The sequence below is a fragment of the Rhinatrema bivittatum genome, chromosome 4 (assembly GCF_901001135.1).
Source record: "Rhinatrema bivittatum chromosome 4, aRhiBiv1.1, whole genome shotgun sequence".
Lineage (NCBI taxonomy): Eukaryota > Metazoa > Chordata > Amphibia > Gymnophiona > Rhinatrematidae > Rhinatrema > Rhinatrema bivittatum.
Window position 1 is genome coordinate 289,673,918 of NC_042618.1, and position 25,635 is coordinate 289,699,552.

Here is a 25,635-nt window from a genome sequence, read left to right on the forward strand (position 1 = left end):
TGCGCTCTTTAAATGGAGTTGGATCCAACAGGGTGATTTTATGCATTATTCCTGGAATACATCCAATATCAAGGTCATGACAGGAAAATGCTCCTTTTGCCTCTTGATTAATTCTCTTTTCTATATGCTGTTTAAACTCTTCAGATATTGAAGAATCTCCGAAGTCTAGCAACACCTTCTCAGACTCCATGTTACCCTCTCCAATAGATTCTAGTTTAGCACCATCCTTATAGGTCGAGCCTGTAACGTTCATGGTCCTCACTATATCGACTGGCTCACCTACACCCAATGTCCTTCTAGGAGGCAAACTGATGCTACAATCCGATATATTCTTCAATAGCACCCTAGCCTTTGTGTGCGACTTACTGCCAGTTCGGATGAGTTGAGGTTGTACTAGTAAGCCTCCGGGTAGAGGATAATTTTCTGAAGCCTCAAGCAATATGGACAAACTCTGACCATGTCTGGGCATTCTCAGAATGCATTCCACTTCCTTCGCTTCATCCCTTTCGAACACTATTGGTCTGGTGCTGGTCAATCTAGCCATCATTGGCCTAGTAACTCTTTGATTGGAACTTTGATGAGAAACATAGGTCTGATATGTAGTTACCCAATTTTTCTCCATGGCTAACTCCTTAAGGTAATTTGGGCCAGCCAGTTCTTTACAGTCATGTATTAGATGTCTGAGAATATTCGTTCCCACTATTAAAGGCAGGGGTTTGTTCTTTTGATCGGGACAGACTAGAGCAAGGACAGAATATTTGTTCCCACTTCCACAGGCCTCCTTGGGAAACTGTACTTCAACTTCAATATACCCCAGATAAGGAACAGGTTGACCTCCTGCACCCGTAACACAAAGTAAGTCTTCTAGCGGGTATAGCTTCCAATGTGATAAATAGTCTTCATAGAAGGTTTGTGTTATGCACGTCACTTGAGAGCCAGTATCCACTAAGCAAGGGCACTGCACACCATCCAAATAAGCGGTTGAGAACAAACCTTTCCCACGAGGCGTTTCAAAACATCATCTGGTAGAGGACATGGTGGGATATGATCACTGGATATTTTTCTTTTGGGACTTATCTGAATTGCATTTGGTGCCTTTGTCTGCCCCTCGCAAAAGCACCTTTTTAGTTTAAAGGAGTATTTGAAACCTGCCTAATGCTGGGTATTTTTTTTTTTTCAAATTTTTCCCGCAATTTCTGTTGGACTAGAGCAGCATTTACAGGATTGATGCATTCTCCCATCATGTGTCCATTCTCTCCACAGTTATAGCAAAATGAAAGTATCTTGGGATGATGCCTCCCTTTTTGAGGCATCTTCTCTATCCAAGAGTTTCTTCGCATCATGCTGTTTGCAGCAGGGCTATTTACTATTTCTGAATTGGCAGCTCTACAATGAGTGATCAATGGCGCGAGCAAAACATTATCTTCTTCTCCTGAAAATGTTCCCAACTCAGATCCCACCTTAAACTCACTTGCCTTTGGTGTCATATGTTGAGCAATGCTTATGTCATTTGCTAGGTAAGTCCTGCTTACAGGTTTAATCTGGGTAACTCCCAATTGACGTATCCTCCTAGATTCTTTCATGTTTCTTTCTTCCTCAATCGTTCTGATTTTAAATAGCAGCTCCGAGTACTGTGGCAGTTTCTTCGACTGGCTCTCTAATAAGTCCCTCAATTGCAGTCGGGTAATCAGGGTATCCTCCCAGCACCCACGTACAAACTGTTGTAGTAATTGCCTGTCTGGGGCGAGCCCAAAGAAAATTCCCCGCTCCACGACTTTTTGTAACAGGACCTGAAGCCTTCTCAAATAGTCTGAAGATTTTTCTTTGCCATTCTGGAAATTTTCAATAAATTGAAAAAATAATTCCTCTCCATTAGTTACACTGCCATATGCCTTCTCCAGTTCCTCTAAACACTGCTCTGCTGTGGCGCTTTTATCTATGTAAGAGACAATATTTAAAGCTGGAGGAAGGAGACTTTCAATTAATTTCCTTTTTTTGCACCTGCGGTGAGATCTGGATCCTGCAGTAATTGCTTAATTTGAATATGCCAAGTTTCATAGTCTCCTTCATTACTCGGTGTAGGGACATTTCCAGAGAAAACTTTAATTTTGTAGTACGTATGATTCAACTCTGCGCCCATTTCCTTAGGAGTTTTGATCACATGCTCCACTATAACCTTTGAAACATCCGCAGGAATAGAAATTGGTGGAATGGAATATTGAGAAGAATTGACTGCCACAGGATGTTGGGTTAGCATAGCATCCTGGCACTTGGGGACTCTTTTTCGGCTTTTAACTGGAGTCTGCAATATATTCTGGGGTGATTGATCCATATCTCGTGTTTCTTTTTCTTGTGACCCCAAACTCTCAATCATGAGAGTGGATGTTCTTTTTCTCAGATCTTGAATATTGATTTTATGACTGTCAGCTATATATGCTAATTCTTCTTGAAGTCGATCTGTCATATCTAAAAGTATGTCACTCACTAGTGGGTCAGTGCATGCTTCAGGGGACATTGACTCAACATTCTGTTCTGATACTGTCTCATCTAAGACAGGTAAAATTATCCACTGACTGTCCAGTTCCCCTTTTAAGCTCATTCTTTCTAAAATAATTATAGAAAGCGGTTCTTCAAACTCACACAAAACTTGATCAGATGACTCAGCTCTTAAACGTTTCAATTTTGTAACTACACCCGCTGGGCTTAATGCATCTTCTACACTTGCTAAAGATATTTCAGGATTTACAGAACTCAGAATAACAGATCTATCAGGAATACAATCATAGTTCTTGCAATACTCCATTTTGTATGAGAAAGAAACAAAGAGAATACTGTGCTCACTTCACTAATGATGCTGGGTCGCTCAGTAGCAGGTCAGACAGAGAGAAGAAAGAAGAAAAAAAACACCGCCCCACGTTGGGCGCCAGAATTTGTTGTAACCCTTGAAGTTCAATTTTCTTTATGACTCCTTGTGTCTGAAACCTGCACTTTGATTCCCAACCCAGTATCAGAAATGAATCCACACGCTCTTTAGTGAGTAACAGTTTTATCTTTACTGGAATGAATGACTGAAATAAATCTGTTCACTTCCTAAGCATCTGCATTTGTCATATAAACACATGTATATAGTACAAGAGAAAACTCAACTTTGTCATAAACTCATGTTAAATATTTCAACCAGAATCAGCATGTGATATAGCACCCGACCTTAAGCAGTCTCTGAACAAGCAAAGTCCCAGATTGTATCCTACTGTGTGTCCATTTGAATTTAGAGCTGAAGAGGGCGTCAGTACTGCTCTTTGCTTCAACTGTCAAATCCACAATACAGCAGCCTCTATCCGAAAGAAGAGCTTCAAATCCTGACAGGGCACAGTTCAACTACTCCCAAGTCGTCCACAGCAGGGTTCCAGAAAAGAGAACCTTAATCAGCACAGATAATATTTATTAGTTCAGAGCAGGGCAGGAACTCTGTTCAGGCTGAGCAGTGATCTGTTCGCACATGCTCAATACAATCCAATTTTTATAAATCTCTTTAGGTAAAGTAAAAAAACAACTTCAATACATCTCAAAACAATGTTAACTAACATAAATACATTACACATGAATACAATTATAGAGGGCTGCTCACCTTAATCAGCACAGATAATATTTATTAGTTCAAAGCAGGGCAGGAACTCTGTTCAGGCTGAGCAGTGATCTGTTCGCACATGCTCAATACAATCCAATTTTGAATCTCCTTTCCCCCCCCCCCTCAGCTCTTAAAGAGACAGCACTCTATTGTCAGTCTTTTCATGTCACAATGGTGATTCAACATTTCTCTGCCCTAGTTCTTAGAGGTATGTTACATGTGCATATTATTAAATCCAGGGTCAGCGAGTGCAAGGGAGTGCACAATTGTGCAACTTGCACGGGCTGAGCCGTGCAGCCTTCCTCCATTCCCTCTGAGGCCGCTCTAAAATCGGAGCGGCCTCGGAGGGAACTTTCCTTGCGCCCTCCCACCTTCCCCTCCCTTCCCCTACCTAACCCGACCCCCAGCCCTACCTAACCCCCCCCTTACCTTTAACTTTTAAGTTGCGCCTGCCTCCGGGCAGGCATACGTTGCAGCGGCAAATGGCCGCTGTGCTTGGAGGCTCTGCCCCCGACCTGCCCCACCCACTCCCCACCCCCTTTTTCAAGCCCCAGGACATACGCGCATCCTGGGGCTTGCGCGCGTCGCCAAGCCTATGCAAAATAGGTTCGGCGAGCGCAGGAGTGGGTTTTCGGGGTTATGTGTGTAATATACCCGCGAAACCCTTTGAAAATCCGCCCCATAGTATTGACTTTTATTAAATAGAATATACAAGTGCACTTGCTACTTATGCTTGTATATGCTATTTTTATGTGTGACAACACTTTGAAATTTTACTTTAAAGACTGTAATTTCTGAAGATCGTTAGCAGGTCAATAGATATTCAACAAATTATAGAAACAACACAATATTCAGATATATCAAAAAATGGACTCTATAACAGGGTACCATCATGCTAGAGTGAGAGAACATAATACAAAATTTCATCTTTGTTAGACTTTCCTCACTCCAAATGATTTCAAATATTCACCAAGGTGTACTGTGCTGTTCATACATCTCACTCTACATGTGAAACTGGCCCCTAAACACAAAACCACCACTAACCCTTCACCTCGACCTATTAGGCGGCCCACCTATAGAGAAGGGACAAATGTCTTAAATAGCTCGCAAATATAGAAAGCATGAATAAGAGTTCACTGGATTTTTCGTGTCTATATATTTAGCTCACATATTGATGTTTTCAGCGTGTAGCTTGTTGTTTGTAAGTAATTCCGTAGACATGCACCGAGCTTTATAAGTTTGGCAAATTTAGCTCACATAGGGGTAGATTTTCAAAGGGTTACGCACGTAACTCCCGAAAACCTACCCCAAACCCCCCCCTGCGTGCGCCGAGCCTATCTTGCATAGGCTCGGCGGTGTGCGCAAGCCCTGGGACACATGTAAGTCCCGGGGCTTTCCTGGGTGGGGGGCGTGTTGGAGGGCATGCCGCGGCAACGCGTCATCTGGGGGCATTCCGGGGGCAGGGCTGTGGGCGTGATTCCGGCCAGGGGGTGTTCCGGGAGGCATGGCCGTGGCATCTGGACCAGTCCCATGGACCGGGACATGGCGCGCCGGCAGCCAGCCCGAGCAGGCGTAACTTCTGGAATAAAGGTGGGGGGGTTTAGATAGGGCTGGGGGGGGGGTTAGGTAGAGGAAGGGAGGGGAAGGTGGGGGGAGGCGGAAGGAAAGTTCCTTCTGAGGCCGCTCCGATTTCGGAGCGGCCTCGGAGGGAGCGGAGGCTGGCTGCGCGGCTCAGCGCACACAGGCTGCTGATTTTGCTCAGCCTTGTGCGCACCAATCACGGATTTTAATGGCTACGCGCATATCTATTAAAATCCCGCGTACTCTTATTTGCGCCTGGTGCACGAACAAAAGTACGCGTGTGCGTAATTTTGTAAAATCTACCCCATAGTTCACTGGTGCAAAAAGTTTGATTCAAATGGCAAATAAAGAAGATTGTTTCCTTTTTCAAATGGGAAACCTCAATGCTTCTTCTTACCCTGTGGCAAATCAACAGAATTAAATATTCTTATTCAGAGCAAGAACCCAAACAAGAGCCCAATTGTTTCACAGCTGTCGGCTTCTTCAGGGGGAGATGGCATTTGTTTTGCTACTCTGATACTAATCCAAAACCAACAAATCAGCCTATAATAATATAGAAATATTATAAAGTATAAAAAACTCTGTTTTAAAGGAAAGTTTTATATTGCAGAGCAAGCTTTTACATTGGGTTTATACTTATACACATGTTGCATTGAAAATTTTATACCAATATCTACAATGATATATAAAAAAAATATTGTATTTGCTTAATCTGAAAATAAAAAATAATAATTGTAAAAACAGTTGTAAATAGCCATACTATAAGGATTTCAAAGAGCAAGTCAATTGAAATCTGAAAAAGCTTATCTCGGTAAATGTCACGTATCTAAGCAAACATATTCTCAGAGTTATTTTTAAATGTTGAAATGAGAATGACATCAGATAATAAATTTAGTAAATTAAAAAATAAACATGGTAACAGAAGTAGTTATTTAATTAAATACAAAAACTAAAAGAAAGCTTCCCATTCGATAATAGTGTTCAACCCAGATGGTTGCAATGTTTACCATTTATAAATAAATTCCTGCTCCCGACATTGTAATATAAGGGAAATGTTACCACCTTTACCAAATGGGAGTTGTTGAATCATGAAAAAACTTAATTGTTCAAGGCTATGATTAAATTCAAGCCAATGTTTTACAAGTTGGGACTCTAATTTCTGAGTTCGTTTACAACTTTTAAGTAGTATAATGTCGGTTTTAATGGGTAGTTTCATCTGGCCAATATAAAGTTTTGAGCAAGGACATGTGATAGCATAGATAACTTGTGCTGTGTTGCAGGTATAATGCATTTTTAATTTAAAATGAATCTTCAAAAAGAGATGATAAACTTTAATCTGTAACACATTTATGAATACCACACAATGCCCACACTTATGTTATTCTAAATTCTCATTGTTATCTGAAGATAATTTTGGGAAAGTAGAAACTAATTTTTCATGCAAATTAGGGCCTCTTTTGTGAGCAAATAGGGTTTAGCGAGAAATGCAGAATGAAGCTATAAATCATGCCAATTTTCAAACATAATATTCTGAATTTGAAAAAAATCTGCGTGAGTAAGAGATAACACACATTGGATGTTCTGAAGTTCAGCATAGTTGTTTTGTTAAAAATAGATATTGATCTGCATATAGACTCTCATATGCTTTTTAAATTAATTTTGATGGATAATTCTGATTAAGGAACTTTTTAGACAAGACGGATGTTTGTTTAATATATTCTTGAGTGGTACTACATAAATGGCGCAATTTTAAAACCTGTCCTACAGGTATATTGTTGCGTAGGTTTTGTAGGTGAAAACTATTATAATGTAATAAAGAATTTCTGTCTGTACTTTTTCTAAAAACTGTAGACTGTAATTTATTATTCCCTTTTCTAACCAGTAAGTCTAAAAATGAAATTTCATGAGAATTATACTGACTTGTAAACTGTAAATGAGGGTCTTGAGTATTGATCCATTTAGAAAAAAGCTCTGATTCAGAAATAGTTCCATTCCAGAAGAATAAAATGTCATCAAATCGTGACATGTAAATGCATACTAAGGGGGGCAGATTGTCAAAGCCCTACGCGCTTCGGGCCTATTTTAAAAGGGCCCGGCGATGTGTGTAAACCCCGGGACGCGTGTAAGTCCCAGGGCTTGCAAAAATGGGCGGGGAGGGGTGGCCCGGGGGCTGGGCAGGGGCGGGGCCAGAGGCCTCCGACACAGCGGCCATTACTGCTGTGTCGGAGGATCGCGTGCCGGCAAACTGCCAGCATGCAAAACTTGTGCCTGCCCAGAGGCAGGTGCAAAAGGTAAAATAAAAATCAGGGGGGGTTAGAGTAGGGTAGGGGGGGAAGGTTAGGGGAAGGGGTGGGGTTAGGTGAAGGGAACGGGGGAAGGCAGCGTGTCTTTGTATGCACAAGGTGCACAATTGTGTACCCCCTTGCGTGCGCCGACCCCTGATTTTATAACTTGCATGTGCCTGCGTGCGCAAGTTATAAAAACAGGTGTACATGTGCATGCTGAGTAGGGCGCGCGCATGTTATAAAATCTACCCCTAAGGAAGGAGCCATGCTGGCACGCATGACAGTGCCATTAATTTGTTTGTAAAAAATTTGATCAAATAGAAAAAAATGTTCTTTTAACGCAATAGTAGCTAATTGAACTACAAACTGAGAGGGTAATTTTTCAAATCACGTTAGGGTGTTATTGCGTGCATTATGGCATTATTGTGCATGATGATGCCGTAATGCATGCGATAGACAGCACATCACACATTGCATATGCAAAATAGAAATTTGTATTCAAGTGGGAAGAGTTTGGCGGGGTTAATGGAAATTGGGGTCTGCTAGTGCTGTGTGCAATACAGTATTGCACATTATCACGGGATCTAACCCTGACTTCAGTGCCAGGAAAAATAGTGGAAAGTGTTCTAAACATCAAAATCACAGAACATATAGAAAGACATGGTTTAATGGAACAAAGTCAGCATGGCTTTACCCAAGGCAAGTCTTGCCTCACAAATCTGCTTCACTTTTTTGAAGGAGTTAATAAACATGTAGATAAAGGTGAACTGGTAGATGTGTACTTGGATTTTCAGAAGGCGTTTGACAAAGTTCCTCATGAGAGGCTTCTAGGAAAAGTAAAAAGTCATGGTATAGGTGGTGATGTCCTTTTGTGGATTACAAACTGGCTAAAAGACAGGAAACAGAGACTAGGAATAAATGGACAATTTTCTCAGTGGAAGGGAGTGGGCAGTGGAGTGCCTCAGGGATCTGTATTGGGACCCTTACTTTTCAATATATTTATAAATGATCTGGAAAGAAATGCAACGAGTGAGATAATCAAATTTGCAGATGATACAAAATTGTTCAGAGTAGTAAATCACAAGCACATTGTGTGAAATTGCAGGAAGACCTTGTAAGACTGGAAAATTGGGCATCCAAATGGCAGATGAAATTTAATGTGGATAAGTGCAAGGTTATGCATATAGGGAAAAATAACCCATGCAATAGTTACACAATGTTAGGTTCCATATTAGGTGCTACCACCCAAGAAAGAGATCTAAGCGTCAGGGTGGATAACACATTGAAATTGTCAGTTCAGTGTGCTGTGGCAGTCAAAAAAGCAAACAGAATGTTAGGAATTATTAGAAAGGGAATGGTAAATAAAACAAAATATGTCATAATGCCTCTGTATCGATCCATGGTGAGACCACACCTTGAATACTGTGTACAATTCTGGTCACCGCATCTCAAAAAAATATAATTGCAATGAAGAAGGTACAGAGAAGCGTGACCAAAATGATAAGGGGAATTGGAACAGCTCCCCTATGAGGGAAGACTAAAGAGGTTAGGACTTTTCAGCTTGGAGAAGAGACGGCTGAGGAGGGATATGATAGAGGTGTTTAAAATCATGAGAGGTCTAGAATGGGTAGATGTGAATTGGTTATTTACTCTTTCAGATAATAGAAAGACTAGGGGGCACTCCATGAAGTTAGCATGTGGCACATTTAAAACTAATCAGAGAAAGTTCTTTTTCACTCAATGCACAATTAAACTCTGGAATTTGTTGCCAGAGGATGTGGTTAGTGCAGTTAGTATAGCTGTGTTTAAAAAAGGATTGGATAAGTTCTTGGAGGAGAAGTCCATTATCTGCTATTAATTAAGTTGACAGCCACTGCTATTACTAGCAACGGTAACATGGAATTGACTTAGTTTTTTATGTAGTTGCCAGGTTCTTATGGCCTGGATTGGCCACTGTTGGAAACAGGATGCTGGGCTTGATAGACCCTTGGTCTGACCCAGTATGGCATGTTCTTCTGAAAGTTATTGACGCTGACATTAGCTCCCTTGCCGGCGTCTCAGTGCTTCCTGCCGGGGTCGTTCCGGGTTCAGTTGTGAAGAAGATCTCTATTTTCTGTTGCGTTCCAGGCAACGAAGAAACAGTTTCTCTCAGTTTTACTTTTAGTATGTGGCATCGTTTTAGAGGAAAATCGCTTTAGAGGAAAATCACCGAAAGAAAAAGAAATTATGAGTACAAACGAGAGAGAGCTTCCTCCCTGCCTCTCCTTCACGACGCCATCTTGGATCTCCCCCGGCACTATTTTTTATTTTTTACCAAAAATTCATAAATCCCTAATTTATCCTCCAGGTTAGACCTATTGGGGCAGATTTTAAAAAGTTGCACGAGCGCGTACTTTTGTTCGCGCAGCAGGCACGAACAAAAGTACGCCTGATTTTATAAGATACGCGCGTAGCCGCGCGTATCTTATAAAATCTGGGGTCGGCGCGCGCAAGGCTGCGCAAAATCGGCAGCCTGCGCACGCCGAGCCGCGCAGCCTGCCTTTGTTCCCTCCCAGGCCGCTCCGATTTCGGAGCGGCCTCGAAGGGAACTTTCCTTCACCCTCCCCGCACCTTCCCCTCCCTTCCCCTCCCTTCCCCTACCTAACCCACCCCCCCGGCCCTATTTAAACCCCCCCTTACCTTTGTTGGCAAAGTTACGCCTGTCGGCCGGGTGCCTCGCTCCGTGGTCCGGTCCCGGGGGCTGTTCTGGAGGCCGCGGCCACGCCCCCGGAATGCCCCCGGGCCGAAACCACGCCCACATTGCCTCCCACCGAAACGCCATGCCCCGCCCCCTAAACGGCGCGTCATCTCGACACGCCCCCGACAGGAAGCCCCGGGGCTTACGCGCGTCCCGGGTCTTTACGCGCGCCGGCGGCCTATGCAAAATAGGCGCACCAGCACGTGAGGGCCCTGCGCGCGTAAATCCGGAAGGATTTACGCGCGCGGGCCTTTGAAAATCCGCCCCATTGTGAGATATATCCTCCTTTTTGATCCTTTGTCTCAATATGTAGATTCATTTCTTCACCACATAGTATCTTTAGGTAAATCGTATACACAAGATTCTTCCCATTTTATCCAGCTTATCCAACAAATTTACACAGTAGAACAATCTTGTTTGTTGGCAACTGCAGATATTTCTTTATATAGGAATATCCCTCAGGATCAGTCTATTCATAACATTTCTGAAGTTCTAACATCTTGAGGTTTTTCTGAAGACTTCACTCAGTTTGTAGTTCAATTAGCTAGTATTGCATTAAAAGAACAATTTTTTCTATTTCATCAAGTTTTCTACAAACAAATTAATGGAACTGCCATAGCTGGCACCATGGCTCCTTCCTTAGCATGCATTTACGTGTCACGCTTTGAAGATAACTATATTTATGCATCATCTTTTTTGGCTAAGATTTTGTTATATTTTTTTCATCTGGAATGGAACTATCTCTCAATTTTAACAAAACAACCATGCTGAACTTCACAATGTCCCATGAGTGTTATCCCTTACTCAACAGGTCTTTTCAAATTCAAAAGATTATATAGAAAATTGGCATAATTTACAGCTTAATTCTGCACTTCAAGCTAAACCCCTGTTTGCTCGCACAAGAGGCCCTAATTTGCATTTGCATTTGCAAAATTTGCTTCAGATAACGAGGATATAGAACAACTTAAGTGTGGGCAATTTGTGGTATGCATAAATGTGTTATAGATTAAAGTTTTTCATCATTCCTTTTTTAATATTCATTTTAAATTAAAAGCACACTATACCTGCAACACAGCGTCAGTCATCTATGCTATTACATGTCATACCCGTATGACATAGTGAGGGCAAAAGTAGCGCCGGCCCCATTTTGAATATTGGCAATACGGCCCGAGTGCAGGAGGTCGCTCCCGGACCCCCGCTGGACTTTTGGCAAGTCTTGTGGGGGTCAGGAGGGCCCCCCAAGCTGGCCAAAAGTCCCTGGGGGTCCAGCGGGGGTCCGGGAGCGATCTGCACTCGTGACGTCAGGTGACAGGAACCAAAATGGTGCCGGCGCTACCTTTGCCCTGTCATATGGTAAGGGCAAAGGGCCACCGGCGCCATTTCTATTAACGCAGCCATGGCCTGAGAGCGGGAGATCGTGCCGGGACAGCCCCCCCCCCCACTGGACCCCAGGTAATTTAAAACATTTTGGGGGGTTCAGGAGGGTGGGGGATTTGTTTTAAAGGGTCGGGGTGGGTTTTAGGGTTGTTTTGGTATGCCGGTTTTTCCGCCGATTTACGATTTGACGATTTTTTAACAAAAAAAACCATGACGATCAGATTTCCCTCCCCCCCCCCAGCCAAAATCGATCGTTAAGACGATCGATCACACGATTCACATCTCTAGTAACGTGCACATATGTTTGAAAATCTAACCCCTCTGTTTTTTCATGATTGAACAACTCCCGCTTGGTAGAGGTGGTAACATCTCACTTAAATTACGTCAGGAGCAAGAATTTATTTATAAATGGCAAAAACTGCAACCATCTGTGTTGAACACTTATCGAATAGGAAGCTTTCTTTTAGTTTTTCTATTTAATTAAATAATTACTTTGTTACCATGTTTATTATTGAATTTACTAAATTTATTATCTGATGTCATTGTCATTTCAACATTTAAAAAGACCTCTGCAAATGTTTGCTTAGATATCGTGAGAGTTCCTGTCAAATACATTTCGTATGTGAGATTTACAGAGGTAAGCTTTTTCTGATGATTTCTGTTGAATTGTTCTTTGAAATCCTTATAGTATGGCTATGTATAATTGTTTTTACAATTATTTTTTATTTCTAGATTAAGCAAATACACAATTTTTTTTATATATTATCCTAGATATTGGCATACAATTTTCAACAAGCGACAAAACAGAGAGTGATCAGTGTAAAACAGCCTTTATTGGAAAAAGCCCGACTCTGGCCGAGTTTCACTCCCTCAAAAGCTGCCTCAGGGGCTATTAAGGGTTGTCCCGTCAGGTGGCGTGGCAGAGCAGCAGACGTGACCAGCTGAACCTCGGCACTGGCAACTGAGGCGACTGTGGAGGCAGATGCAGAGATGAGAAGAGAGGAGCTGTGTCTTCACCACTGGAAGTCTTCGGTCCCCCCAGGAGGAGCCCGTAGGGACCCAGACCGCTGGGACTTAGGTGGACCTTTGAGAGGTCAAGGAACTCGGTGCAAGGGCTGACTGGAACTTCACCCCTGGAGGCCCACGGTCCCCCTGGGAGGAGCCCGTAGGTACCCGGGCCGCTGGGACTTAGGCGGGCCCTTGAAGACGGTGGTCAAGAAGGAGTCCAAGGTCAAGTGCCAGAGGGAAATTGCTTACCAGTCCGAGGTCACACACCGAGGGATCACCACTTGCAGTCCGAAGTCACTCACCAGAGAATCACCGCTTGACAATCCAAAGTCAATACCAGGAATCACCGCTAGCCGATCCGAAGTCAATACCAGGAATTTCAGCTAGCCGATCCGAAGTCAGGAACCAGGAACACCAAGACAAGACAGGAATGGATCCAAAGCACAGGAAGACTCAACGAAGCAAGCACACCTGACGAACGAAGGACGTTGCCAAGTCAAGGAATGAGCAGAGGAAGCTGGCTTTTATACTTCCCCTGCTCTGACTGATAGGGAACAGCTGCAGCTGGTTAAAGGGATCGGGTCCCTTTAAATCAGCCAAGGAGGCGTGGCCTCGGGCCTAAAGATGGCAGCGGCCATCTTGGATTTCCTCCACAGAGAAAACTGCTGTTGGACACCGCAGGGGGGAGCAGGGACGGCTCCCCCTGCGGCGAGCAGCACGGGGACCCATGCCGAAGCAACGGACCTTAGGTCAGGGCCTTCCCCCGGGACTCCCACGGCGGTTCGCTGTCACGGGCAAGGTAGGGGGACCGCGGTCATGGCCTACCATGGCCGCGGAACACAACATATAAACCCAATGTAAAAACTCACTCTGCAATATAAAAGCTTTCCTGTAAAACAGAGGTTTTTTTTATATATGCTGATTTATTGTTTTTGGTTTAGAATCAGAGTGGCCAAATAAGTACCATCTCTCCTTGAAGAAGCCAACAGCATCAAAACAATTGGGCCTTTATTGGGGTAAGAAGAACCTTTGGGGCTCTCGCTTTGAAAAAGGATATTTAATTCTGTTGATTTGCCACGGGGTAAAAAGAAACATTGAGGTTTCCCATTTGAAAAAGGAAACATAAACTTGTTTATTTGCCATTTGAATCAAACTTTTTGCACCAATGAACTACATGAACTAAATTTGCCAAGTTTATAAAGCTTGGTACATTTCAACAGGAGTACTTACAAACAACAAGCTATATGCTGAAAAAATCAATATGTGTGCTAAATATTGGCAAGAAAAACCCAGTGAACTCTTATTCATGATTTCTACATTTTTTGGGATATTTAAGACATTTAATTAGAAGTAAATTATTTTATTTACTCATTTAAATATTAGTAATGTATTGCCATGATATGTAATATTCAGAAAATTGTATTTCATCATAGGTAGTCAATGAATTCTTAGCATGTTTTATCAATAAACACTTTACAAAACAAGAAATATTTTATGCATTTTTGGATATACCTGAATATTGTGTTGTTCCTATAATTTATTTGTTGTATATCTTTTAGATATTTAGGAACATTTTAACTTTATTTCTTCCATTGTTTAGTTAAAACAAAAGAAACAAAACAAAAATATATACATATATATTCACACACACACACACACACACACAAATAATGTAAGGTAGTGAATATAATTACTAGTGTTCCTGATGTGTATGTGTTGCAAGTCCTGGCCATGCTGGTGCCACAGCCGGCCCTGCTCACCTTAGTCACCCCTCCGCAAGGCCTGGTCCATCCTCCCTCGCAGATGCAGCCAGCCCCTGGCATCTGCGGCATCCCGTGGCCTGACCCGGGCCTTCAGGGCCTTCGACCTCGCACTGCTCCTCACGTCAGGACTCGGCGTCCTCGCTGGTGTCAAGTCTGCCCCTAGGCTCGTGTTCACGCGCGCGTGGAACACCCATTCCTTTAAAGGGCCAAGCACGGGAAACTCCTCCACAGCACACGCTCCTGCGTTCCTGTGTCTTCCAGTGCTCCTGCGTTCCTGTGTTCCCATGGTCCTTCCTGTGCATCAGCGTCTGTTCCTGTTCCGCTTCCCAGGTTGTACCTTCTTGGACTGATTCTCAGTACAGACCTTGGCTTGCCTCTGACCATGCTTGGACTGATTCACGGTATTGACCTTTGCTTGCCTCTGACCACTTTTGGACCTTTGCCTGGAACTGACCTCTGCTTGCTACTGACTAAGCTTGGACTGATATCTGGAACTGACCTCCGTTTGCTACTGACCAAGCTCAGACTGATACCAGGAACTGACCTTTGCTTTGGCTGACCACCCTCAGACTGATACCCTGGCTTTGTTCCTTGTACTGCGCTCGGACACTCTCTTTGCTTCTCCTGGGACCACCAGGTCTGCCTGGTTTGACGCTAACCGCAGCCTTCTACAAGCTAGACCACTAGGCGCTTCCTATCCTGTCTGTAAGACCTTAGTTCAGGTTCCCTTCCAGTGGTCTCCGGTATACTCTGCTCCGGTCTAGCTCACCTATTCTCCACCAGCCGCGCACCCTTGCTCTTGGTGGGCACACCTCTCTGCTACCTCTCTGGGCGGCCCTCTGAGGCCCACCTAAGCCCAGGCGGTCCGGGTACCCAAGGGCCCAACCCGCGGAAACCCCAGACTGTTATTGGTGAAGCTCCAGCTTGCCTCTGTCTCCTCGAGTGTGCCGCCTCCTGGCGGGAGTGCCCTCTGGGACCTCCTGAGGGCCATACCAATCCTTCACCAAGCCAAGGGTCCACCTCCAGTGCAACAGATTGCCAAGGCCATGGATTTGGCGGAGTCCCCCGCCTTGTGGGCCATTCTGGGCCTGGTTACTCGTGACCGGGAGCAGCAGCAATTCCTCGAGACACTGGCCACCTCTGTAGAGAGTCTATGGTCACAACTCGAGGAGTCCGCCCTGGCCAACCCAGGGACTCTTGCCATCAGTGCTTCCTCTACCTCGACGCCCTCCCATGTACTACTGGCCCTCCCAGCTCCTCCCCGTTTCAGTGGGGATCCTCATCTCTTTTGGGGTTTTATCAACCAGTGTTACATGCAGTTTGCAGCCTTCTTTGTATCCAGATGAAGTGATGAAGATCACTTTTATCCTATCCCGTTTGGAGGTGAAGGCCCTGGCATGGGTCTCCCCACTTTGGGAGTGTTCTGACTCTGTACTTTAGCAGCTCCTTCAATTTATTTCCAGGTTCCCGTGCACCTTCGATGACCCAGGCCAACAGGCGGTCGCCAGCCACCATCTCCTCCACCTTCGTCAGGGATCCCATTCCCTCTCAGAATACACTGTGGAGTAGAGATGTTTATTTATTTATTTTATTTAACACTTTTTTATACCGGCATTCGTAGGACACATCATGTCGGTTTACAAGTAACTGAGATGGGAAATTACAATGAACAAGGGAGGGGCTAACTGGGTAATATGCAAAATACAAAGGAAGAGAGTCAACAGCAGAATTACAACTTTTTTGCATTCAAGTTAGGGTTAAATATGCAAAAGAACTTATAAACAAATTAAACGAGGCATGTACACTTGAGAAATTAGCATATGAGGGCTTATTTACAGTATGAGGAGGCAAGTGCACATATGTATAGTTAAAAGCTAGTGGGGGGGGAGAAAGGAGGGAGGGAGCAGGGGGAGAGGGGCGGGTGGGGTAGAGTGAAGAGGGGTACAGTAAGGCACGGGTACTTTGAGGGAGGGGTTGCTGGGGGGTGAGAGGGAGGGGTAATGGGGGGCTAGGAGTGCAAGGGAAGGAAGCAGGAAGGGGTGGTATAAAGGCTGAGCATGAGCTGAGGTGGTTCGTAGGACAAAATTAGGATTGAGAGGAGTTGGGGTATGCCTGTCTAAAGAGCCATGTTTTGATTCCTTTTTTGAAGTGGCTCAGGGATGGTTCTAGGCAGAGGTTGACGGGGAGGGAATTCCAAAGTGTGGGGCCCGCAATAGAGAAGGCTCTATCCCTGGTAGTGGTAAGGTGCCCAATTTTAAGTGAGGGGATTTGGAGAGTGCCAGCAAGGGAGTTTCTCATGGGGCGATTAGCTTGGCGGAATTGTGGCATATTTTCAAGCCAGGGTGAGTTGTTATTGTATAGAGTGTTATGGAGGATGGTGAGTGTTTTGTACTGGGAACGGAAGGCGATGGGGAGCCAATGGAGGTCCTGGAGTATGGGAGTGATATGGTCTGTTTTTCTGGTGTTTGTTAAGATTCTTGCCATGGTGTTTTGGAGGATTTGGAGGGGTTTAATGGTAGATGCTGGTAGGCCTAAGAGGAGGGAGTTGCAATAGTCGAGTTTGGATAGTATAGTGGTTTGCATCACAGTACGGAAGTCGTGGGCGTGGAGGAGGGGCTTCAGTTTTTTGAGGATTTGGAGTTTATAGAAGCCCCCTCTTAGTAGTGAATTAATGTGGGATTTGTAGCTTAGTTGATTGTCTAGGGAGACTCCTAGATCTCTGACACTGGGAGGTAGTGTGTGAGCTTGTGAGGCGTTTTGAATCATTTGATGGATTGAATCGATTGGTTGATTTGCTAGGATAAGGATTTCAGTTTTAGAGGCGTTGAGTGCTAGGTGTAGATTGGAGAGGAGGGAATTGATGGATGTCAGACAAGATTCCCAGTACTGAAGGGTTTCATTGATGGATTTCTGGATGGGAATGAGTATTTGAACGTCGTCTGCATATAAGAAGAATTTTAGTCCAAGTTTAGAGAGGAGGTGGCATAGTGGGAGTAAGTATATATTGAAAAGGGTGGACGATAGAGAGGAGCCTTGGGGTACGCCTTGTGTAAGGGGAATGTGAGCGGATTCAATATTATCAAGCTTGACTAAGTACTTTCGGTGGTCGAGGTATGAGGAGAACCAGGCTAGGGCTGTGTTTGAGATTCCTATCTCTGCTAAGCGTGATATTAGGATTTGATGGTTCACTGTATCAAAGGCGGCTGAAATATCGAGAAGGGCAAGTATGTATGATTGGCTGTGGTCCATGCCTTTGAGGATGGTATCCGTTATAGCAAGTAGGAGTTTTTCGGTACTTCGATCTTTACGAAATCCATATTGTGCGGGATGAAGAATATTGTTTTCTTCTAAGAAATCGGTGAGTTGTGTGTTAACCACTTTCTCCATGATTTTAGATAAGAAAGGCAGATTGGATATGGGTCTGTAGTTTGCAGGGTCATTGTGGTCGATTGTGGGTTTTTTTAGTAGAGGCTTCACGATGGCAAGTTTAAGTGGGTCGGGGACTTTCCCAGAGGTGATGGAGCAGTTGATGATTTGTGCTATTGGTTTCGCAATGGCGGAGGGAATAGTGAGGAGGATTCTTGATGGGATGATGTCTGCGATATGAGTGGCTGGTCGCATCTTTTTTAGTATGGATTCAACTTCCTTCACGGAGGTGGTGTCAAGGGAGTCTAGATTAATTTTGTTGTCGATGGGTAGTGGGTCGGTGGGGGCGGGGTTGGAGGGGAGTCTGGTAAGAATTTTGGATATTTTACTTTTAAAGTAATCGGCTAGTTTTTCACATTTCTCTATACTGTTTACTTCTTGGGAGGATGGAGTGGGGGACTTTGTGAGTTCTGCAACGAAGGAGAATAAGGCATTTGGATTGAATTTATAGCTATGGATTTTTGCTGCGTAGAAATCACGTTTGGCGTGGAGGGTTGCTTGTCGGTATGTATGCAATGTATGTTTGTAGGCCATTTTGTGTGTGGGTGTCGGTTGTTTGCGCCAGGTACGTTCCTTGGTTCGTAGGTCTTGTTTCAGTTTTCTTAGTTCAATAGTGTACCATGGCTTTTTCTCGGTACGTGTAGGTGTTATAGTTTTGTGGATGGTGGGGCAAAAGTCATTGGCTATATTGGAAATAGATTTATCCCATGATAGTAGAGCGGTGTCTGGGTTTGTTAGGTCGAGGTTTTCGTTTACTTTGCTGAAGGCTAGGGAGATGTGAATCGGAACCGGAATTGGTTCAGATTCCAGTTCTGATTCACATGTGGGTTTTTTTCCATCGGATCCGATCGTGGTTTTGTTTATCGGCTGCGCCCCAGCCGATAAACAAAAAACCCACCCCGACCCTTTAAAGCTAGCCTCTTAGCTTCCCCCACCCTCCCGACCCCCCCAAAAACTTTTTACAGTTACCTGGTGGTCCAGTGGGGGTCCGGGGAGCAATCTCCCACTCCGGGCCGTCCTCCCGCTCCCGGGCCATTGGCTGCCATTAATCAAAATGGCACCGATGGCCCTTTGCCCTTACCATGTGACAGGGTATCCATGCCTTTGGCCGCATCCTGTCACATGGTAGGAACACTGGATCTCTTGTGCTCCTACCATGTGACAGGGGCTGACCAATGGCACTGGTAGCCCCTGTGACATAGTAAGGGCAAAGGCTATCGGCGCCATTTTGAATACTGGCAGCCGACGGTCCAAGTGCAGGAGGTCGCTCCCGGATCCCCGCTGGACTTTTGGCAAGTCTTGTGGGGGGTCAGGAGGGTCCCCCAAGACTTACCAAAAGCCCCTGGTGGTCCAGCATGGGTCCGGGAGCGACATCCTGCACTCGGACCGTCGGCTGCCAGTATTCAAAATGGCGCCGATAGCCTTTGCCCTTACTATGTCACAGGGGCTACTGGTGCCATTGGTCAACCCCTGTCACATGGTAGGAGCACAAGATGGCGCCGGCCATCCAGTGCTCCTACCATGTGACAGGATCCGGCCAATGGCACGGATACCCTGTCACATGGTAAGGGCAAAGGGCCATCGGCGCTATTTTGATTACTGGCAGCTGACGGCCCGAGAGTAGGAGATTGCTCCTCGCGCCCCCACTGGACCACCAGGTAATTTTAAAATGGTTTGGGGGGGGGGGGTTCAGGAGGGGGGGGGGGAAGCAAAGGGGTCATTTTTAAAGGGTCTGTGGGTTTTTTTTTTATCGGGCCATCGGCGACATTTTTATTAGTGGCAGCCAAAATGGCGCCGATGGCCCGAGAGCAGGAGATCAGTCCCGGGGCTTCCCCTGGACCACCAGGTACTCGCAAAATGTTTTGGGGGGGGTTCGGGAGGGTGGGGGAAGGTAAGGGTTTAGTTTTAAAGGGTTGGGGTGGGCTTAGGGGTTGTTTTGCTGTGCCTGTTTTCCCGCCCTGCCCCCAAATAACTCCCATTAGTGGACACTAACCCATTAACGATTTTTCACGATAAATTGGGGGAATTTCTATTGTATCGCGCACTCTAACGATTTTTGACGATTTAAAAAATATCGGATGATTTTTTTAAATCATCAAAAAACGATTCACATCCCTACTGTGGAGTTCCGTACCTTGGCTATGGAATTGGGATGGCAGGAAGACCACCTGCGGGCACTCTATCTCGAGGGATTGTCATCTGCCCTGAAGGACAAACTGGCAGCCCAAGAGATCCCCAAGTCGTTGGAGGACCTCATCGCTTTAGTTGGGTGGATTGACCACTGCCTCCGGGAATGGCACCGGGAGGTAAGACCCAGCCGACAACCGCCCCTGGAACTACCTCGGTCTGCTAGCCCCAGATCAAGGGCACCATCGGCAACTTCCCTGTCAAAGGAAGAACCAATGCAAATAAACCGCGGTGGTCTTACTCCTGAGGAACGCCTCCGAAGACGGAAGTACGGTCACTGTCTCTACTGAGGAGGTCCTGGTCACCTTATCCAGACATGTCCGGTGCGTCCGGGAAACTCCAAAGCCTAAGCCCGGTGGGGGTCCTGAGCTTGGGCACTACAGTTAGTGGCCCTCAACTCCTGCTACATGTCTCCCTCCTCAGGGAGGCAAACTCTTTCTCCACCACCGCCCTCGTGGATACTGGGCTGGTGTGAATTTCATTCTTGAAGAAATAGTTACGCTGCTTCAAGTCCTGACTCAATCCCCTGAAGTGCCATTGCGTATTGCCTCCATCCATGGAGAACCTTTACCTGATTGCATCACTCATCACACTCTACCCATTCGACTGGCCGTAGGGACTCTCCACGAGGAAGAGATAACACTCCTGATCCTCAAGTGGTCAGTAAACCCTATTGCCCTCGGTCTACCATGGCTACAATTACACTCCCCACTTCAACTTGCCTACTGGGGGCCTCGATGTCACACTGCCTACGGCGGGTGTCCCTGTCTGTTCCAGTGCTCACATCCACGCCCCTTCCAGGGCTACCTATACCCTATGTGGTCTACCAGGACATATTCTCCAAGCAACAAGCTGACATATTACCTCCTCTCCAGAAGTTCAACTGCCCAATCGAACTACTACCTGGCAGTACCCCTACCAAAGGCAGAACCTACCCACTCTCACTTCTTGAGACCCAAGCTATGTCTACATATATTAAGGAAAACCTAGCCAAAGGTTTTATTAGACCCTCGACATACCCAGCAGGTGCCGGGTTCTTTTTTTTGAAGAAAAAGGACGGTACATTAAGGCATGTATTGACTACTGAGGCCTGAATGCCATTACCTGCAAGGACTGGTACCCACTCCCGCTCATCAGCAAGCTGTTTGATTGGCTCCAGGGGGCTCAAATCTTTACCAAATTGGACCTACATGGGGCCTATAACCTGGTCCGCATACAACCCGAGGATATATGGAAAACCGTGTTTAATATGCGGGATGGACACTATGGGGTAGATTTTAAAAGAAGCGCGATCAGCCTACTTTTGCTTGCGCATCAGACTCAAGCAAAAGTACGCTGGATTTTAGTAGATACGCGCGGAGCCGCGCGTATCCACTAAAATCCTGGATCGGCGCGCGCAAGGCTATCGATTTTGTATAGCCTGCGCGCGCCGAGCCGCGCTGCCTCCCCCCGTTCCCTCCAAGGCCGCTCCGAAATCGGAGCGGCCTCGGAGGGAACTTTCCTTGCCCTCCCCTCACCTTACCCTCCCTTCCCCTACCTAACCCACCCACCCGGCCCTGTCTACACCCCCCCCTTACCTTTGTCGGGGGATTTACGCCTCCCGGAGGGAGACGTAAATCCCCGCGCGCCAGCGGGCCTGCTGTGCGCCGGGCCGCGACCTGGGGGCGGGTACGGAGGGCGCGGCCACACCCCCGGACCGCCCCGGGCCGTAGCCACGCCCCCATACCCGCCCCCAAAACGCTGCCGACACGCCCCCGAAACGCCGCGACGACCGGGCCCCGCCCCCGACACGCCCCCGACACGCCCCCCTCCGAAAACCCCGGGACGTACGCGAGTCCCGGGGTCTGCGCGCGCCGGTAGGCCTATGTAAAATAGGCTTACCGGCGCGCAGGGCCCTGCTCGCGTAAATCCGCCCGGTTTTGGGCGGATTTACGCGAGCAGGGCTCTGAAAATCCGCCCCTATGAGTATGTAGTAATGCCCTTTGGGCTATGCAATTCCCCTGCCATCATCCAGAGGATGATAAGAACATAAGAACATGCCATACTGGGTCAGACCAAGGGTCCATCAAGCCCAGCATCCTGTTTCCAACAGTGGCCAATCCAGGCCATAAGAACCTGGTAAGTACTCAAAACCTAAGTCTATTCCATGTAACCGTTGCTAGTTATAGCGGTGGTTATTTTCTAAGTCAATTTAATTAATAGCAGGTAATGGACTTCTCCTCCAAGAACTTATCCAATCCTTTTTTAAACACAGCTATACTAACTGCACTAACCACATCCTCTGGCAACAAATTCCAGAGTTTAATTGTGCATTGAGTAAAAAATAACTTTCTCCGATTAGTCTTAAATGTGCCACATGCTAACTTCATAGAGTGCCCCCTAGTCTTTCTATTATCCGAAAGAGTAAATAACCGATTCACATCTATCTGATGAATGAGGTCTTCCGAGATCTCCTATAGTCTATTTGAATGACATCTTGATCTTTTCCAAGGACCTGGAGTCCCATTGCTCTCATGTTCTGACCGTTCTTCCACGACTCAGGGACCACCTCTATGCCAAACTTGAAAAATGCCTTTTTGAGCAGTATAGTCTCCCATTCCTGGGCTGCATCATTTCATGCCAAGGATTCACCATGGACCCAGATAATCTCCAAGGTATTCGTGACTGGCCTCAGCTGGTTGGTCTGCGAGCCTTACAAAGGTTCTTAGGATTCATGAACTATTACCGTCACTTTATTGCAGACTATTCCACGCTGGCAGCTCCACTCACCTTCATGACTAAGAAAGGATGTGATCTCCAGGAGTGGAGTCCCAAAGCCCAGTCCGCCTTCCAGGCACTTAAAGAGGCCTTTCGTACCAGCCCATGTCTCCACCATCCAGATCCGAACCGCTCCTTCATTGTTGAGGGTGATGCATCTGCCATTGGAGCCGGGGTGGTCCTTAGTCAATACTCCTCTAAAGGAGCCCTTGTTCCATGTTCTTTTTACTCTCACAAGTTTTATCCCACTGAATGCAACTACACGATTGGGGACTGCGAACTCCTGGCTGTGAAGTTGGCCCTCCAAGAGTGGTACCCCTGGCTCGAGAGGGCCCAGCACAAGTTCACCATTTACACTGATCATAAAAATTTGGAACATCTAAAAGAGGCCCAACTACTAAATGCAAGATAGGCCCGCTGGGCTCTCTTCTTCGCACATTTCAACTTTGAACTGCACTACCACCCGGCTGAGAAGATCTCCGGGCCGACGCACTCTCACACTCAGTAGAGCCGGAAGATACTCCTGACACACTAGCACATATCATTGACCCCTGCTTGTATTTCCATCGCAGTTACCACCACCGTGCCTGCTAGTAAGAGTGTGATGCCTCGCCACCTCCGAGAGCAAGTTCTCCGTTGGGCCCATGACTCCCATCTTGCCAGCCATCCTGGCCAGGCCCGAACCCTCGAGATGCTCTGCAGACACTATTGGTGGACTACCATGGTGAAGGACTCCCGAGACTATGTAGAATCTTGCCCTGTCTGTGCACAACAAAAGCCTCCCACTGGACATCCGTGGGGGCTTCTTCAGCCTCTCCCGGAACCCACTGAACCCTGGACCAATCTTTCTACAGACTTTATTGTGGATCTGTCTCCCTGCAAGGGGCACACCATAATTTGGGTCATAATAGACCACTTCTCCAAAATGGCCCTTTTTGTGCCTTTGCCTGGCCTACCCTCGGCTCTTGAATTCGCCCAACATTTCCTGAATCACATATTCCGTCTCCACGGATTGCCGCAGGAGATTGTCTTAGACTGTGGCCCTCAGTTCACTGCAAAGTATTAGAGATCCCTCTACAATAAATTCAGCATCACCCTAAACCTGACCTCCGCCTACCATCCGCAGGCCAATGGCCAGGCCGAAAGAACCAACCATTCCCTGAAGGCCTTCCTCCAGTCCTGCATTAATGACCAGCACGATAACTAGGTCGACCTTCTTCCATGGGGGGAATTGTCACATAATACCCACATCATCTCCGCCACCGGGACATCGCCATTTGCGGTAGTTTTCGGTCAGCAGCCCCGCCTGCTTCTACCAGTTCCTCTCAGCATACCATCTCCTGCAGCACAAGCCACTGGGCAAACCATTCGCCGCTTATGGGATCAAGTCAAGGAACGCCTGTGCCGAGCGGGCCAAGCGGGTAACGGACGCTTACTGTCGGGCCGCCCCAGTATTCCTTCCTGGGCAGAAGGCCTGGCTCAGCACGTGGCATATCTACTTCCGACTACCCTCACAACAACTGGCCTCCACGTACATAGGTCCTTTCCCTGTTCTGTGATGAGTAGGAGCAGTAACTTACCAACTGAAGCTGCCTCCGAACCTTGGGATTCACAACACATTCCATGTGTCCTTACTCAAGCCACTGGTCCTATCATGGCCTTCATGAAGACTACCACAACTCATGCAGCTTGCTGCAGAAACAGAAACTACCCTCCAAGTTCAGGAAGTATTGGACATTCATCACCGTAGAGGGCGCTGGGAGTACCTCCTGTCATGGGAGGCTTCGGTCTGGTGGAAAATTCATGGGAGCCCTCCCACCATATTCTGGACAAAGATCTCCCTCGCACCTTTCACCATCAGCATCTGGAGAAGCCTAGACTGGTAAGGGGAGACCTAGAATGGGGGGGGTACTCTTGCGCGTTCCAGCCGCGCTGGTGCCAAGGCCAGCCCTGCTCACCTCGGGCTCCTCTCCGCAAGGCCTGGTCCATCCTCCCTCGCAGCCGCAGCCAGCCCCCAGCATCCACGGTGTCTCGCAGCCTGTCCCGGGCCTTCAGGGCCTTCAACCTTACACTGCCTGCCCGAAGCAGGCGTAACTTGTGCGCGCCGGGCCGCCTGCCAGCACATGATCCCCAGGCCCGGGAGCCATTTCGGAGGCCTCGGCCACGCCCCCGAAATGCCCCCGGGCTGGACCCACACCCACAGCCCCGCCCCCAAATGCTGCGCCGCCGCGACATGCCCCAGACACGCCCCCCAGGAAAGCCCCGGGACTTAAGCGCATTCCAGTGCTTGCACGCGCCACTGACCCTACTCAACCTAGGCTCAAGGCGTGCAGGGGGTACTTCGGCCAGGTTTTTGGGGGGGGTACGCGCGTATCCCTTTGAAAATCTGGCCCAAAATCCCTTGCATGGTTATTGCAACCCCAACATTGCTCTCTGCTTCAACGGCAAAGGGAAATGTGGAAAAGAGGATTTGCATTCAGATAACAACCAAAAAGGACTGAACTACACAATCTGGGTAAATAAACGTGAGGGTAGCTTGCTTAGTATGGCAGTTACTACCCTAAACCAATTAAGCCTGATACATCACTCGAATGCATACACAGCGTTGCTCTCTGCTTCTACGGCGGGGGAAATGTGGAAAAGAGGATTAGCATTCAGACAACAACCAACAAGGACTAAACTTCATAATCTGGGTAAACAAATAAGCATGGGGGTAGCTTGCTTATTACGGCGGTTACAACCCTAAACCAATTAACTTGATACATCACTTTGAATACATATACAGTGCTGCTCTCTGCTTCTTCGGCAGGGGGAAAAAAGTAGAAAACAGGATTTACATTCAGGCAACAACCAACAAGACATCGATCTGTGCAGTCTGTGTGAACA

At 46.6% G+C, this 25,635-nt stretch overlaps 1 protein-coding gene across 2 annotated transcripts in view; it reads left to right on the forward strand.

Annotated features, from left to right (window-relative positions):
* ABCC9 (ATP binding cassette subfamily C member 9) overlaps positions 1 to 25,635 on the forward strand; it is a 976,112-nt gene that overhangs the window by 572,758 nt on the left and 377,719 nt on the right. The window lies entirely within an intron of this gene.